Here is a 15596-nt window from a genome sequence, read left to right as displayed (position 1 = left end):
TTTTATAATTTCCCTAAAAAAATCCCTAGAATCAAGCTTGGAAATGGTCTTAACTACTGACATAGAAAATTCAGGATCCATGTACTCCAAATTCGCTTAACTCTCCCATTCTCTGCAAGATTTCTACCAAAAGAATTCCTTGTGTGTGAGTTCAAATTGAGGAGACTCCGAGTGAAGAGGCATACTTACCTGGCTAGGAGGTTAACTGTGATCAAGAAGGCAGTTCCTCAGGGGTGAGGGCCTTCCATTGCACTATTCGGTGGGCTTGACCTCCTCCATTATCCCAAATGTGGATAACTGGATAGCATTATTTCTGGTAGTGGGGATCTGCGTGCGCGCTAATCCCCTCAAAAATAACTAATGAAACTCAAATAGCAAATGCTTACATCCTATCAACTAATCTTTTAACCCTTTCTACCTAAAGTCTATTCAAAGAAACAGACAGTGAAATCTCATCCCTTAGTGAATCATTTTTATGTTTTTTCATAAGCAATATATGATATGTATAATACATTTTGTAGATAAGTTTCTATTGTACTCTAATAGGTAGGATACCCATTTCATCATCATCCCAATTATCTTACATATTTATAGAAATGTCACAGGATAACTTTAGACTTGGAGTCCAGCTTCCTATGAAATTTTTTGAATCAAACTGAAAATTCACTTGAGAAATGACCAAAAATGTTACAACCCTTTTTTCAATGAATTTCGGATAAGTGGGTAATTAATGAAGGAATAAATGATGGGTCAAATGTAAGTCAAGTAGAGTCAAATCGATAATAACAATTTAAAAAAGTAACATATCCTTAATTTCTATCTCAAAAGTAATGTAGAGAGTATGAATAATAATTGCTGATAATTTAGTTACCAGTCAGAGAAGACTGGCTATAAGATAAATACTTAAAATCTCATTCAGTTGTTTCTTACACACGGAAATCTTTAGTAAAAGGCGAAAGATTTATTCGTGATGTGCAAAAAACATGAGGTATATTTTATTAAATAGACTCATCTCATATACTTATTCACATACATCTCATGAGGCTCTCTTGAAATTCCAAACTTTGTCTAAGGCATCCTCTCCAAACCAAAAAAAAAAGGAGAGGATATTTTATTTCTATTTGAAGTCCTTATAATATTGACTCTAAATAGAGATCCAAAAATAACAGTTCACCTCTAGTAATTCCGTCTAACCCACCTCTACTCATCCCCATTCTAAGCAATGTTACAACTTAACCGCCCTCTATTGATAGAAAACCAAAAGAAAAAAGAAGGAAAACCAAACTTAGGTATTTATCACCAACCTCAAGATCAATTGGATCTACAACATATGTACTCATCCATATTCGTACCTAAATTTACCTATAGATAGGTAATTAACGTTATGAAGATGGTTAATTAATATTGGACATGTATCATCCCAATAAAGAATGAATTAAAGCAAAAGCAGTTGGAGGACCAAGGAATGGAAAATAACCATACAAGAACACTCTCTTGGCGACATGGTGTATCTCCATAAATTATTCTTCCAAATTTGTCGCTAGAGGGAGGGACAAGAGAACTTGAGTCTACTACGGATGAAAAAGGAGTGTGAGTCTTGGAAAAAGTTTTATAATTTCCCTAAAAAAATCCCTAGAATCAAGCTTGGAAATGGTCTTAACTACTGACATAGAAAATTCAGGATCCATGTACTCCAAATTCGCTTAACTCTCCCATTCTCTGCAAGATTTCTACCAAAAGAATTCCTTGTGTGTGAGTTCAAATTGAGGAGACTCCGAGTGAAGAGGCATACTTACCTGGCTAGGAGGTTAACTGTGATCAAGAAGGCAGTTCCTCAGGGGTGAGGGCCTTCCATTGCACTATTCGGTGGGCTTGACCTCCTCCATTATCCCAAATGTGGATAACTGGATAGCATTATTTCTGGTAGTGGGGATCTGCGTGCGCGCTAATCCCCTCAAAAATAACTAATGAAACTCAAATAGCAAATGCTTACATCCTATCAACTAATCTTTTAACCCTTTCTACCTAAAGTCTATTCAAAGAAACAGACAGTGAAATCTCATCCCTTAGTGAATCATTTTTATGTTTTTTCATAAGCAATATATGATATGTATAATACATTTTGTAGATAAGTTTCTATTGTACTCTAATAGGTAGGATACCCATTTCATCATCATCCCAATTATCTTACATATTTATAGAAATGTCACAGGATAACTTTAGACTTGGAGTCCAGCTTCCTATGAAATTTTTTGAATCAAACTGAAAATTCACTTGAGAAATGACCAAAAATGTTACAACCCTTTTTCAATGAATTTCGGATAAGTGGGTAATTAATGAAGGAATAAATGATGGGTCAAATGTAAGTCAAGTAGAGTCAAATCGATAATAACAATTTAAAAAAAAGTAACATATCCTTAATTTCTATCTCAAAAGTAATGTAGAGAGTATGAATAATAATTGCTGATAATTTAGTTACCAGTCAGAGAAGACTGGCTATAAGATAAATACTTAAAATCTCATTCAGTTGTTTCTTACACACGGAAATCTTTAGTAAAAGGCGAAAGATTTATTCGTGATGTGCAAAAAACATGAGGTATATTTTATTAAATAGACTCATCTCATATACTTATTCACATACATCTCATGAGGCTCTCTTGAAATTCCAAACTTTGTCTAAGGCATCCTCTCCAAACCAAAAAAAAAGGAGAGGATATTTTATTTCTATTTGAAGTCCTTATAATATTGACTCTAAATAGAGATCCAAAAATAACAGTTCACCTCTAGTAATTCCGTCTAACCCACCTCTACTCATCCCCATTCTAAGCAATGTTACAACTTAACCGCCCTCTATTGATAGAAAACCAAAAGAAAAAAGAAGGAAAACCAAACTTAGGTATTTATCACCAACCTCAAGATCAATTGGATCTACAACATATGTACTCATCCATATTCGTACCTAAATTTACCTATAGATAGGTAATTAACGTTATGAAGATGGTTAATTAATATTGGACATGTATCATCCCAATAAAGAATGAATTAAAGCAAAAGCAGTTGGAGGACCAAGGAATGGAAAATAACCATACAAGAACACTCTCTTGGCGACATGGTGTATCTCCATAAATTATTCTTCCAAATTTGTCGCTAGAGGGAGGGACAAGAGAACTTGAGTCTACTACGGATGAAAAAGGAGTGTGAGTCTTGGAAAAAGTTTTATAATTTCCCTAAAAAAAATCCCTAGAATCAAGCTTGGAAATGGTCTTAACTACTGACATAGAAAATTCAGGATCCATGTACTCCAAATTCGCTTAACTCTCCCATTCTCTGCAAGATTTCTACCAAAAGAATTCCTTGTGTGTGAGTTCAAATTGAGGAGACTCCGAGTGAAGAGGCATACTTACCTGGCTAGGAGGTTAACTGTGATCAAGAAGGCAGTTCCTCAGGGGTGAGGGCCTTCCATTGCACTATTCGGTGGGCTTGACCTCCTCCATTATCCCAAATGGGATAACTGGATAGCATTATTTCTGGTAGTGGGGATCTGCGTGCGCGCTAATCCCCTCAAAAATAACTAATGAAACTCAAATAGCAAATGCTTACATCCTATCAACTAATCTTTTAACCCTTTCTACCTAAAGTCTATTCAAAGAAACAGACAGTGAAATCTCATCCCTTAGTGAATCATTTTTATGTTTTTTCATAAGCAATATATGATATGTATAATACATTTTGTAGATAAGTTTCTATTGTACTCTAATAGGTAGGATACCCATTTCATCATCATCCCAATTATCTTACATATTTATAGAAATGTCACAGGATAACTTTAGACTTGGAGTCCAGCTTCCTATGAAATTTTTTGAATCAAACTGAAAATTCACTTGAGAAATGACCAAAAATGTTACAACCCTTTTTTCAATGAATTTCGGATAAGTGGGTAATTAATGAAGGAATAAATGATGGGTCAAATGTAAGTCAAGTAGAGTCAAATCGATAATAACAATTTAAAAAAAAGTAACATATCCTTAATTTCTATCTCAAAAGTAATGTAGAGAGTATGAATAATAATTGCTGATAATTTAGTTACCAGTCAGAGAAGACTGGCTATAAGATAAATACTTAAAATCTCATTCAGTTGTTTCTTACACACGGAAATCTTTAGTAAAAGGCGAAAGATTTATTCGTGATGTGCAAAAACATGAGGTATATTTTATTAAATAGACTCATCTCATATACTTATTCACATACATCTCATGAGGCTCTCTTGAAATTCCAAACTTTGTCTAAGGCATCCTCTCCAAACCAAAAAAAAAGGAGAGGATATTTTATTTCTATTTGAAGTCCTTATAATATTGACTCTAAATAGAGATCCAAAAATAACAGTTCACCTCTAGTAATTCCGTCTAACCCACCTCTACTCATCCCCATTCTAAGCAATGTTACAACTTAACCGCCCTCTATTGATAGAAAACCAAAAGAAAAAAGAAGGAAAACCAAACTTAGGTATTTATCACCAACCTCAAGATCAATTGGATCTACAACATATGTACTCATCCATATTCGTACCTAAATTTACCTATAGATAGGTAATTAACGTTATGAAGATGGTTAATTAATATTGGACATGTATCATCCCAATAAAGAATGAATTAAAGCAAAAGCAGTTGGAGGACCAAGGAATGGAAAATAACCATACAAGAACACTCTCTTGGCGACATGGTGTATCTCCATAAATTATTCTTCCAAATTTGTCGCTAGAGGGAGGGACAAGAGAACTTGAGTCTACTACGGATGAAAAAGGAGTGTGAGTCTTGGAAAAAGTTTTATAATTTCCCTAAAAAAATCCCTAGAATCAAGCTTGGAAATGGTCTTAACTACTGACATAGAAAATTCAGGATCCATGTACTCCAAATTCGCTTAACTCTCCCATTCTCTGCAAGATTTCTACCAAAAGAATTCCTTGTGTGTGAGTTCAAATTGAGGAGACTCCGAGTGAAGAGGCATACTTACCTGGCTAGGAGGTTAACTGTGATCAAGAAGGCAGTTCCTCAGGGGTGAGGGCCTTCCATTGCACTATTCGGTGGGCTTGACCTCCTCCATTATCCCAAATGTGGATAACTGGATAGCATTATTTCTGGTAGTGGGGATCTGCGTGCGCGCTAATCCCCTCAAAAATAACTAATGAAACTCAAATAGCAAATGCTTACATCCTATCAACTAATCTTTTAACCCTTTCTACCTAAAGTCTATTCAAAGAAACAGACAGTGAAATCTCATCCCTTAGTGAATCATTTTTATGTTTTTTCATAAGCAATATATGATATGTATAATACATTTTGTAGATAAGTTTCTATTGTACTCTAATAGGTAGGATACCCATTTCATCATCATCCCAATTATCTTACATATTTATAGAAATGTCACAGGATAACTTTAGACTTGGAGTCCAGCTTCCTATGAAATTTTTTGAATCAAACTGAAAATTCACTTGAGAAATGACCAAAAATGTTACAACCCTTTTTTCAATGAATTTCGGATAAGTGGGTAATTAATGAAGGAATAAATGATGGGTCAAATGTAAGTCAAGTAGAGTCAAATCGATAATAACAATTTAAAAAAAGTAACATATCCTTAATTTCTATCTCAAAAGTAATGTAGAGAGTATGAATAATAATTGCTGATAATTTAGTTACCAGTCAGAGAAGACTGGCTATAAGATAAATACTTAAAATCTCATTCAGTTGTTTCTTACACACGGAAATCTTTAGTAAAAGGCGAAAGATTTATTCGTGATGTGCAAAAAACATGAGGTATATTTTATTAAATAGACTCATCTCATATACTTATTCACATACATCTCATGAGGCTCTCTTGAAATTCCAAACTTTGTCTAAGGCATCCTCTCCAAACCAAAAAAAAAAGGAGAGGATATTTTATTTCTATTTGAAGTCCTTATAATATTGACTCTAAATAGAGATCCAAAAATAACAGTTCACCTCTAGTAATTCCGTCTAACCCACCTCTACTCATCCCCATTCTAAGCAATGTTACAACTTAACCGCCCTCTATTGATAGAAAACCAAAAGAAAAAAGAAGGAAAACCAAACTTAGGTATTTATCACCAACCTCAAGATCAATTGGATCTACAACATATGTACTCATCCATATTCGTACCTAAATTTACCTATAGATAGGTAATTAACGTTATGAAGATGGTTAATTAATATTGGACATGTATCATCCCAATAAAGAATGAATTAAAGCAAAAGCAGTTGGAGGACCAAGGAATGGAAAATAACCATACAAGAACACTCTCTTGGCGACATGGTGTATCTCCATAAATTATTCTTCCAAATTTGTCGCTAGAGGGAGGGACAAGAGAACTTGAGTCTACTACGGATGAAAAAGGAGTGTGAGTCTTGGAAAAAGTTTTATAATTTCCCTAAAAAAATCCCTAGAATCAAGCTTGGAAATGGTCTTAACTACTGACATAGAAAATTCAGGATCCATGTACTCCAAATTCGCTTAACTCTCCCATTCTCTGCAAGATTTCTACCAAAAGAATTCCTTGTGTGTGAGTTCAAATTGAGGAGACTCCGAGTGAAGAGGCATACTTACCTGGCTAGGAGGTTAACTGTGATCAAGAAGGCAGTTCCTCAGGGGTGAGGGCCTTCCATTGCACTATTCGGTGGGCTTGACCTCCTCCATTATCCCAAATGTGGATAACTGGATAGCATTATTTCTGGTAGTGGGGATCTGCGTGCGCGCTAATCCCCTCAAAAATAACTAATGAAACTCAAATAGCAAATGCTTACATCCTATCAACTAATCTTTTAACCCTTTCTACCTAAAGTCTATTCAAAGAAACAGACAGTGAAATCTCATCCCTTAGTGAATCATTTTTATGTTTTTTCATAAGCAATATATGATATGTATAATACATTTTGTAGATAAGTTTCTATTGTACTCTAATAGGTAGGATACCCATTTCATCATCATCCCAATTATCTCATATTTATAGAAATGTCACAGGATAACTTTAGACTTGGAGTCCAGCTTCCTATGAAATTTTTTGAATCAAACTGAAAATTCACTTGAGAAATGACCAAAAATGTTACAACCCTTTTTTCAATGAATTTCGGATAAGTGGGTAATTAATGAAGGAATAAATGATGGGTCAAATGTAAGTCAAGTAGAGTCAAATCGATAATAACAATTTAAAAAAAGTAACATATCCTTAATTTCTATCTCAAAAGTAATGTAGAGAGTATGAATAATAATTGCTGATAATTTAGTTACCAGTCAGAGAAGACTGGCTATAAGATAAATACTTAAAATCTCATTCAGTTGTTTCTTACACACGGAAATCTTTAGTAAAAGGCGAAAGATTTATTCGTGATGTGCAAAAAACATGAGGTATATTTTATTAAATAGACTCATCTCATATACTTATTCACATACATCTCATGAGGCTCTCTTGAAATTCCAAACTTTGTCTAAGGCATCCTCTCCAAACCAAAAAAAAAAAGGAGAGGATATTTTATTTCTATTTGAAGTCCTTATAATATTGACTCTAAATAGAGATCCAAAAATAACAGTTCACCTCTAGTAATTCCGTCTAACCCACCTCTACTCATCCCCATTCTAAGCAATGTTACAACTTAACCGCCCTCTATTGATAGAAAACCAAAAGAAAAAAGAAGGAAAACCAAACTTAGGTATTTATCACCAACCTCAAGATCAATTGGATCTACAACATATGTACTCATCCATATTCGTACCTAAATTTACCTATAGATAGGTAATTAACGTTATGAAGATGGTTAATTAATATTGGACATGTATCATCCCAATAAAGAATGAATTAAAGCAAAAGCAGTTGGAGGACCAAGGAATGGAAAATAACCATACAAGAACACTCTCTTGGCGACATGGTGTATCTCCATAAATTATTCTTCCAAATTTGTCGCTAGAGGGAGGGACAAGAGAACTTGAGTCTACTACGGATGAAAAAGGAGTGTGAGTCTTGGAAAAAGTTTTATAATTTCCCTAAAAAAAATCCCTAGAATCAAGCTTGGAAATGGTCTTAACTACTGACATAGAAAATTCAGGATCCATGTACTCCAAATTCGCTTAACTCTCCCATTCTCTGCAAGATTTCTACCAAAAGAATTCCTTGTGTGTGAGTTCAAATTGAGGAGACTCCGAGTGAAGAGGCATACTTACCTGGCTAGGAGGTTAACTGTGATCAAGAAGGCAGTTCCTCAGGGGTGAGGGCCTTCCATTGCACTATTCGGTGGGCTTGACCTCCTCCATTATCCCAAATGTGGATAACTGGATAGCATTATTTCTGGTAGTGGGGATCTGCGTGCGCGCTAATCCCCTCAAAAATAACTAATGAAACTCAAATAGCAAATGCTTACATCCTATCAACTAATCTTTTAACCCTTTCTACCTAAAGTCTATTCAAAGAAACAGACAGTGAAATCTCATCCCTTAGTGAATCATTTTTATGTTTTTTCATAAGCAATATATGATATGTATAATACATTTTGTAGATAAGTTTCTATTGTACTCTAATAGGTAGGATACCCATTTCATCATCATCCCAATTATCTTACATATTTATAGAAATGTCACAGGATAACTTTAGACTTGGAGTCCAGCTTCCTATGAAATTTTTTGAATCAAACTGAAAATTCACTTGAGAAATGACCAAAAATGTTACAACCCTTTTTTCAATGAATTTCGGATAAGTGGGTAATTAATGAAGGAATAAATGATGGGTCAAATGTAAGTCAAGTAGAGTCAAATCGATAATAACAATTTAAAAAAAAAGTAACATATCCTTAATTTCTATCTCAAAAGTAATGTAGAGAGTATGAATAATAATTGCTGATAATTTAGTTACCAGTCAGAGAAGACTGGCTATAAGATAAATACTTAAAATCTCATTCAGTTGTTTCTTACACACGGAAATCTTTAGTAAAAGGCGAAAGATTTATTCGTGATGTGCAAAAAACATGAGGTATATTTTATTAAATAGACTCATCTCATATACTTATTCACATACATCTCATGAGGCTCTCTTGAAATTCCAAACTTTGTCTAAGGCATCCTCTCCAAACCAAAAAAAAAAAAAGGAGAGGATATTTTATTTCTATTTGAAGTCCTTATAATATTGACTCTAAATAGAGATCCAAAAATAACAGTTCACCTCTAGTAATTCCGTCTAACCCACCTCTACTCATCCCCATTCTAAGCAATGTTACAACTTAACCGCCCTCTATTGATAGAAAACCAAAAGAAAAAAGAAGGAAAACCAAACTTAGGTATTTATCACCAACCTCAAGATCAATTGGATCTACAACATATGTACTCATCCATATTCGTACCTAAATTTACCTATAGATAGGTAATTAACGTTATGAAGATGGTTAATTAATATTGGACATGTATCATCCCAATAAAGAATGAATTAAAGCAAAAGCAGTTGGAGGACCAAGGAATGGAAAATAACCATACAAGAACACTCTCTTGGCGACATGGTGTATCTCCATAAATTATTCTTCCAAATTTGTCGCTAGAGGGAGGGACAAGAGAACTTGAGTCTACTACGGATGAAAAAGGAGTGTGAGTCTTGGAAAAAGTTTTATAATTTCCCTAAAAAAATCCCTAGAATCAAGCTTGGAAATGGTCTTAACTACTGACATAGAAAATTCAGGATCCATGTACTCCAAATTCGCTTAACTCTCCCATTCTCTGCAAGATTTCTACCAAAAGAATTCCTTGTGTGTGAGTTCAAATTGAGGAGACTCCGAGTGAAGAGGCATACTTACCTGGCTAGGAGGTTAACTGTGATCAAGAAGGCAGTTCCTCAGGGGTGAGGGCCTTCCATTGCACTATTCGGTGGGCTTGACCTCCTCCATTATCCCAAATGTGGATAACTGGATAGCATTATTTCTGGTAGTGGGGATCTGCGTGCGCGCTAATCCCCTCAAAAATAACTAATGAAACTCAAATAGCAAATGCTTACATCCTATCAACTAATCTTTTAACCCTTTCTACCTAAAGTCTATTCAAAGAAACAGACAGTGAAATCTCATCCCTTAGTGAATCATTTTTATGTTTTTTCATAAGCAATATATGATATGTATAATACATTTTGTAGATAAGTTTCTATTGTACTCTAATAGGTAGGATACCCATTTCATCATCATCCCAATTATCTTACATATTTATAGAAATGTCACAGGATAACTTTAGACTTGGAGTCCAGCTTCCTATGAAATTTTTTGAATCAAACTGAAAATTCACTTGAGAAATGACCAAAAATGTTACAACCCTTTTTCAATGAATTTCGGATAAGTGGGTAATTAATGAAGGAATAAATGATGGGTCAAATGTAAGTCAAGTAGAGTCAAATCGATAATAACAATTTAAAAAAAGTAACATATCCTTAATTTCTATCTCAAAAGTAATGTAGAGAGTATGAATAATAATTGCTGATAATTTAGTTACCAGTCAGAGAAGACTGGCTATAAGATAAATACTTAAAATCTCATTCAGTTGTTTCTTACACACGGAAATCTTTAGTAAAAGGCGAAAGATTTATTCGTGATGTGCAAAAAACATGAGGTATATTTTATTAAATAGACTCATCTCATATACTTATTCACATACATCTCATGAGGCTCTCTTGAAATTCCAAACTTTGTCTAAGGCATCCTCTCCAAACCAAAAAAAAAAGGAGAGGATATTTTATTTCTATTTGAAGTCCTTATAATATTGACTCTAAATAGAGATCAAAAAATAACAGTTCACCTCTAGTAATTCCGTCTAACCCACCTCTACTCATCCCCATTCTAAGCAATGTTACAACTTAACCGCCCTCTATTGATAGAAAACCAAAAGAAAAAAGAAGGAAAACCAAACTTAGGTATTTATCACCAACCTCAAGATCAATTGGATCTACAACATATGTACTCATCCATATTCGTACCTAAATTTACCTATAGATAGGTAATTAACGTTATGAAGATGGTTAATTAATATTGGACATGTATCATCCCAATAAAGAATGAATTAAAGCAAAAGCAGTTGGAGGACCAAGGAATGGAAAATAACCATACAAGAACACTCTCTTGGCGACATGGTGTATCTCCATAAATTATTCTTCCAAATTTGTCGCTAGAGGGAGGGACAAGAGAACTTGAGTCTACTACGGATGAAAAAGGAGTGTGAGTCTTGGAAAAAGTTTTATAATTTCCCTAAAAAAATCCCTAGAATCAAGCTTGGAAATGGTCTTAACTACTGACATAGAAAATTCAGGATCCATGTACTCCAAATTCGCTTAACTCTCCCATTCTCTGCAAGATTTCTACCAAAAGAATTCCTTGTGTGTGAGTTCAAATTGAGGAGACTCCGAGTGAAGAGGCATACTTACCTGGCTAGGAGGTTAACTGTGATCAAGAAGGCAGTTCCTCAGGGGTGAGGGCCTTCCATTGCACTATTCGGTGGGCTTGACCTCCTCCATTATCCCAAATGTGGATAACTGGATAGCATTATTTCTGGTAGTGGGGATCTGCGTGCGCGCTAATCCCCTCAAAAATAACTAATGAAACTCAAATAGCAAATGCTTACATCCTATCAACTAATCTTTTAACCCTTTCTACCTAAAGTCTATTCAAAGAAACAGACAGTGAAATCTCATCCCTTAGTGAATCATTTTTATGTTTTTTCATAAGCAATATATGATATGTATAATACATTTTGTAGATAAGTTTCTATTGTACTCTAATAGGTAGGATACCCATTTCATCATCATCCCAATTATCTTACATATTTATAGAAATGTCACAGGATAACTTTAGACTTGGAGTCCAGCTTCCTATGAAATTTTTTGAATCAAACTGAAAATTCACTTGAGAAATGACCAAAAATGTTACAACCCTTTTTCAATGAATTTCGGATAAGTGGGTAATTAATGAAGGAATAAATGATGGGTCAAATGTAAGTCAAGTAGAGTCAAATCGATAATAACAATTTAAAAAAAAAGTAACATATCCTTAATTTCTATCTCAAAAGTAATGTAGAGAGTATGAATAATAATTGCTGATAATTTAGTTACCAGTCAGAGAAGACTGGCTATAAGATAAATACTTAAAATCTCATTCAGTTGTTTCTTACACACGGAAATCTTTAGTAAAAGGCGAAAGATTTATTCGTGATGTGCAAAAAACATGAGGTATATTTTATTAAATAGACTCATCTCATATACTTATTCACATACATCTCATGAGGCTCTCTTGAAATTCCAAACTTTGTCTAAGGCATCCTCTCCAAACCAAAAAAAAAAAAGGAGAGGATATTTTATTTCTATTTGAAGTCCTTATAATATTGACTCTAAATAGAGATCCAAAAATAACAGTTCACCTCTAGTAATTCCGTCTAACCCACCTCTACTCATCCCCATTCTAAGCAATGTTACAACTTAACCGCCCTCTATTGATAGAAAACCAAAAGAAAAAGAAGGAAAACCAAACTTAGGTATTTATCACCAACCTCAAGATCAATTGGATCTACAACATATGTACTCATCCATATTCGTACCTAAATTTACCTATAGATAGGTAATTAACGTTATGAAGATGGTTAATTAATATTGGACATGTATCATCCCAATAAAGAATGAATTAAAGCAAAAGCAGTTGGAGGACCAAGGAATGGAAAATAACCATACAAGAACACTCTCTTGGCGACATGGTGTATCTCCATAAATTATTCTTCCAAATTTGTCGCTAGAGGGAGGGACAAGAGAACTTGAGTCTACTACGGATGAAAAAGGAGTGTGAGTCTTGGAAAAAGTTTTATAATTTCCCTAAAAAAATCCCTAGAATCAAGCTTGGAAATGGTCTTAACTACTGACATAGAAAATTCAGGATCCATGTACTCCAAATTCGCTTAACTCTCCCATTCTCTGCAAGATTTCTACCAAAAGAATTCCTTGTGTGTGAGTTCAAATTGAGGAGACTCCGAGTGAAGAGGCATACTTACCTGGCTAGGAGGTTAACTGTGATCAAGAAGGCAGTTCCTCAGGGGTGAGGGCCTTCCATTGCACTATTCGGTGGGCTTGACCTCCTCCATTATCCCAAATGTGGATAACTGGATAGCATTATTTCTGGTAGTGGGGATCTGCGTGCGCGCTAATCCCCTCAAAAATAACTAATGAAACTCAAATAGCAAATGCTTACATCCTATCAACTAATCTTTTAACCCTTTCTACCTAAAGTCTAAATTCAAAGAAACAGACAGTGAAATCTCATCCCTTAGTGAATCATTTTTATGTTTTTTCATAAGCAATATATGATATGTATAATACATTTTGTAGATAAGTTTCTATTGTACTCTAATAGGTAGGATACCCATTTCATCATCATCCCAATTATCTTACATATTTATAGAAATGTCACAGGATAACTTTAGACTTGGAGTCCAGCTTCCTATGAAATTTTTTGAATCAAACTGAAAATTCACTTGAGAAATGACCAAAAATGTTACAACCCTTTTTTCAATGAATTTCGGATAAGTGGGTAATTAATGAAGGAATAAATGATGGGTCAAATGTAAGTCAAGTAGAGTCAAATCGATAATAACAATTTAAAAAAGTAACATATCCTTAATTTCTATCTCAAAAGTAATGTAGAGAGTATGAATAATAATTGCTGATAATTTAGTTACCAGTCAGAGAAGACTGGCTATAAGATAAATACTTAAAATCTCATTCAGTTGTTTCTTACACACGGAAATCTTTAGTAAAAGGCGAAAGATTTATTCGTGATGTGCAAAAAACATGAGGTATATTTTATTAAATAGACTCATCTCATATACTTATTCACATACATCTCATGAGGCTCTCTTGAAATTCCAAACTTTGTCTAAGGCATCCTCTCCAAACCAAAAAAAAGGAGAGGATATTTTATTTCTATTTGAAGTCCTTATAATATTGACTCTAAATAGAGATCCAAAAATAACAGTTCACCTCTAGTAATTCCGTCTAACCCACCTCTACTCATCCCCATTCTAAGCAATGTTACAACTTAACCGCCCTCTATTGATAGAAAACCAAAAGAAAAAAAGAAGGAAAACCAAACTTAGGTATTTATCACCAACCTCAAGATCAATTGGATCTACAACATATGTACTCATCCATATTCGTACCTAAATTTACCTATAGATAGGTAATTAACGTTATGAAGATGGTTAATTAATATTGGACATGTATCATCCCAATAAAGAATGAATTAAAGCAAAAGCAGTTGGAGGACCAAGGAATGGAAAATAACCATACAAGAACACTCTCTTGGCGACATGGTGTATCTCCATAAATTATTCTTCCAAATTTGTCGCTAGAGGGAGGGACAAGAGAACTTGAGTCTACTACGGATGAAAAAGGAGTGTGAGTCTTGGAAAAAGTTTTATAATTTCCCTAAAAAAATCCCTAGAATCAAGCTTGGAAATGGTCTTAACTACTGACATAGAAAATTCAGGATCCATGTACTCCAAATTCGCTTAACTCTCCCATTCTCTGCAAGATTTCTACCAAAAGAATTCCTTGTGTGTGAGTTCAAATTGAGGAGACTCCGAGTGAAGAGGCATACTTACCTGGCTAGGAGGTTAACTGTGATCAAGAAGGCAGTTCCTCAGGGGTGAGGGCCTTCCATTGCACTATTCGGTGGGCTTGACCTCCTCCATTATCCCAAATGTGGATAACTGGATAGCATTATTTCTGGTAGTGGGGATCTGCGTGCGCGCTAATCCCCTCAAAAATAACTAATGAAACTCAAATAGCAAATGCTTACATCCTATCAACTAATCTTTTAACCCTTTCTAAACCTAAAGTCTATTCAAAGAAACAGACAGTGAAATCTCATCCCTTAGTGAATCATTTTTATGTTTTTTCATAAGCAATATATGATATGTATAATACATTTTGTAGATAAGTTTCTATTGTACTCTAATAGGTAGGATACCCATTTCATCATCATCCCAATTATCTTACATATTTATAGAAATGTCACAGGATAACTTTAGACTTGGAGTCCAGCTTCCTATGAAATTTTTTGAATCAAACTGAAAATTCACTTGAGAAATGACCAAAAATGTTACAACCCTTTTTCAATGAATTTCGGATAAGTGGGTAATTAATGAAGGAATAAATGATGGGTCAAATGTAAGTCAAGTAGAGTCAAATCGATAATAACAATTTAAAAAAAGTAACATATCCTTAATTTCTATCTCAAAAGTAATGTAGAGAGTATGAATAATAATTGCTGATAATTTAGTTACCAGTCAGAGAAGACTGGCTATAAGATAAATACTTAAAATCTCATTCAGTTGTTTCTTACACACGGAAATCTTTAGTAAAAGGCGAAAGATTTATTCGTGATGTGCAAAAAACATGAGGTATATTTTATTAAATAGACTCATCTCATATACTTATTCACATACATCTCATGAGGCTCTCTTGAAATTCCAAACTTTGTCTAAGGCATCCTCTCCAAACCAAAAAAAAAAGGAGAGGATATTTTATTTCT

General features: G+C 34.2%; 20 non-coding genes across 20 annotated transcripts; 10 read left to right on the top strand and 10 right to left on the bottom strand.

Annotated features, from left to right (window-relative positions):
- The first annotated feature begins 181 nt into the window (after positions 1 to 181).
- Positions 182 to 348, top strand: LOC121124964 (U1 spliceosomal RNA). Its single transcript, XR_005866497.1, has one exon. It is a non-coding gene; the product is annotated as a U1 spliceosomal RNA (small nuclear RNA).
- A 521-nt stretch (positions 349 to 869) lies between these two features.
- Positions 870 to 990, bottom strand: LOC121124909 (U5 spliceosomal RNA). The gene has a single exon (XR_005866445.1). It is a non-coding gene; the product is annotated as a U5 spliceosomal RNA (small nuclear RNA).
- Positions 991 to 1788: 798 nt separating this feature from the next.
- LOC121124963 (U1 spliceosomal RNA) lies at positions 1789 to 1955 on the top strand. The gene has a single exon (XR_005866496.1). It is a non-coding gene; the product is annotated as a U1 spliceosomal RNA (small nuclear RNA).
- A 522-nt stretch (positions 1956 to 2477) lies between these two features.
- LOC121124908 (U5 spliceosomal RNA) lies at positions 2478 to 2598 on the bottom strand. Its single transcript, XR_005866444.1, has one exon. It is a non-coding gene; the product is annotated as a U5 spliceosomal RNA (small nuclear RNA).
- A 798-nt stretch (positions 2599 to 3396) lies between these two features.
- Positions 3397 to 3562, top strand: LOC121124988 (U1 spliceosomal RNA). Its single transcript, XR_005866519.1, has one exon. It is a non-coding gene; the product is annotated as a U1 spliceosomal RNA (small nuclear RNA).
- A 523-nt stretch (positions 3563 to 4085) lies between these two features.
- LOC121124931 (U5 spliceosomal RNA) lies at positions 4086 to 4205 on the bottom strand. Its single transcript, XR_005866466.1, has one exon. It is a non-coding gene; the product is annotated as a U5 spliceosomal RNA (small nuclear RNA).
- Positions 4206 to 5002: 797 nt separating this feature from the next.
- LOC121124961 (U1 spliceosomal RNA) lies at positions 5003 to 5169 on the top strand. The gene has a single exon (XR_005866495.1). It is a non-coding gene; the product is annotated as a U1 spliceosomal RNA (small nuclear RNA).
- A 522-nt stretch (positions 5170 to 5691) lies between these two features.
- LOC121124907 (U5 spliceosomal RNA) lies at positions 5692 to 5812 on the bottom strand. Its single transcript, XR_005866443.1, has one exon. It is a non-coding gene; the product is annotated as a U5 spliceosomal RNA (small nuclear RNA).
- Positions 5813 to 6610: 798 nt separating this feature from the next.
- On the top strand, positions 6611 to 6777 carry LOC121124959 (U1 spliceosomal RNA). Its single transcript, XR_005866493.1, has one exon. It is a non-coding gene; the product is annotated as a U1 spliceosomal RNA (small nuclear RNA).
- Positions 6778 to 7297: 520 nt separating this feature from the next.
- LOC121125002 (U5 spliceosomal RNA) lies at positions 7298 to 7418 on the bottom strand. The gene has a single exon (XR_005866532.1). It is a non-coding gene; the product is annotated as a U5 spliceosomal RNA (small nuclear RNA).
- Positions 7419 to 8218: 800 nt separating this feature from the next.
- LOC121124958 (U1 spliceosomal RNA) lies at positions 8219 to 8385 on the top strand. The gene has a single exon (XR_005866492.1). It is a non-coding gene; the product is annotated as a U1 spliceosomal RNA (small nuclear RNA).
- A 524-nt stretch (positions 8386 to 8909) lies between these two features.
- LOC121125001 (U5 spliceosomal RNA) lies at positions 8910 to 9030 on the bottom strand. The gene has a single exon (XR_005866531.1). It is a non-coding gene; the product is annotated as a U5 spliceosomal RNA (small nuclear RNA).
- Positions 9031 to 9831: 801 nt separating this feature from the next.
- LOC121124957 (U1 spliceosomal RNA) lies at positions 9832 to 9998 on the top strand. The gene has a single exon (XR_005866491.1). It is a non-coding gene; the product is annotated as a U1 spliceosomal RNA (small nuclear RNA).
- A 521-nt stretch (positions 9999 to 10519) lies between these two features.
- Positions 10520 to 10640, bottom strand: LOC121125000 (U5 spliceosomal RNA). Its single transcript, XR_005866530.1, has one exon. It is a non-coding gene; the product is annotated as a U5 spliceosomal RNA (small nuclear RNA).
- A 798-nt stretch (positions 10641 to 11438) lies between these two features.
- LOC121124956 (U1 spliceosomal RNA) lies at positions 11439 to 11605 on the top strand. The gene has a single exon (XR_005866489.1). It is a non-coding gene; the product is annotated as a U1 spliceosomal RNA (small nuclear RNA).
- Positions 11606 to 12128: 523 nt separating this feature from the next.
- On the bottom strand, positions 12129 to 12249 carry LOC121124999 (U5 spliceosomal RNA). Its single transcript, XR_005866529.1, has one exon. It is a non-coding gene; the product is annotated as a U5 spliceosomal RNA (small nuclear RNA).
- A 799-nt stretch (positions 12250 to 13048) lies between these two features.
- LOC121124955 (U1 spliceosomal RNA) lies at positions 13049 to 13215 on the top strand. The gene has a single exon (XR_005866488.1). It is a non-coding gene; the product is annotated as a U1 spliceosomal RNA (small nuclear RNA).
- A 523-nt stretch (positions 13216 to 13738) lies between these two features.
- LOC121124998 (U5 spliceosomal RNA) lies at positions 13739 to 13859 on the bottom strand. Its single transcript, XR_005866528.1, has one exon. It is a non-coding gene; the product is annotated as a U5 spliceosomal RNA (small nuclear RNA).
- Positions 13860 to 14656: 797 nt separating this feature from the next.
- LOC121124954 (U1 spliceosomal RNA) lies at positions 14657 to 14823 on the top strand. Its single transcript, XR_005866487.1, has one exon. It is a non-coding gene; the product is annotated as a U1 spliceosomal RNA (small nuclear RNA).
- A 523-nt stretch (positions 14824 to 15346) lies between these two features.
- Positions 15347 to 15467, bottom strand: LOC121124996 (U5 spliceosomal RNA). The gene has a single exon (XR_005866526.1). It is a non-coding gene; the product is annotated as a U5 spliceosomal RNA (small nuclear RNA).
- Positions 15468 to 15596: the final 129 nt, after the last annotated feature.

This window comes from Lepeophtheirus salmonis, chromosome 9, assembly GCF_016086655.4.
Source record: "Lepeophtheirus salmonis chromosome 9, UVic_Lsal_1.4, whole genome shotgun sequence".
NCBI classification, from domain to species: domain Eukaryota; kingdom Metazoa; phylum Arthropoda; class Copepoda; order Siphonostomatoida; family Caligidae; genus Lepeophtheirus; species Lepeophtheirus salmonis.
Note: the sequence above shows the minus strand (reverse complement) of the source record. Positions and strands in the feature narration are given on the sequence as shown.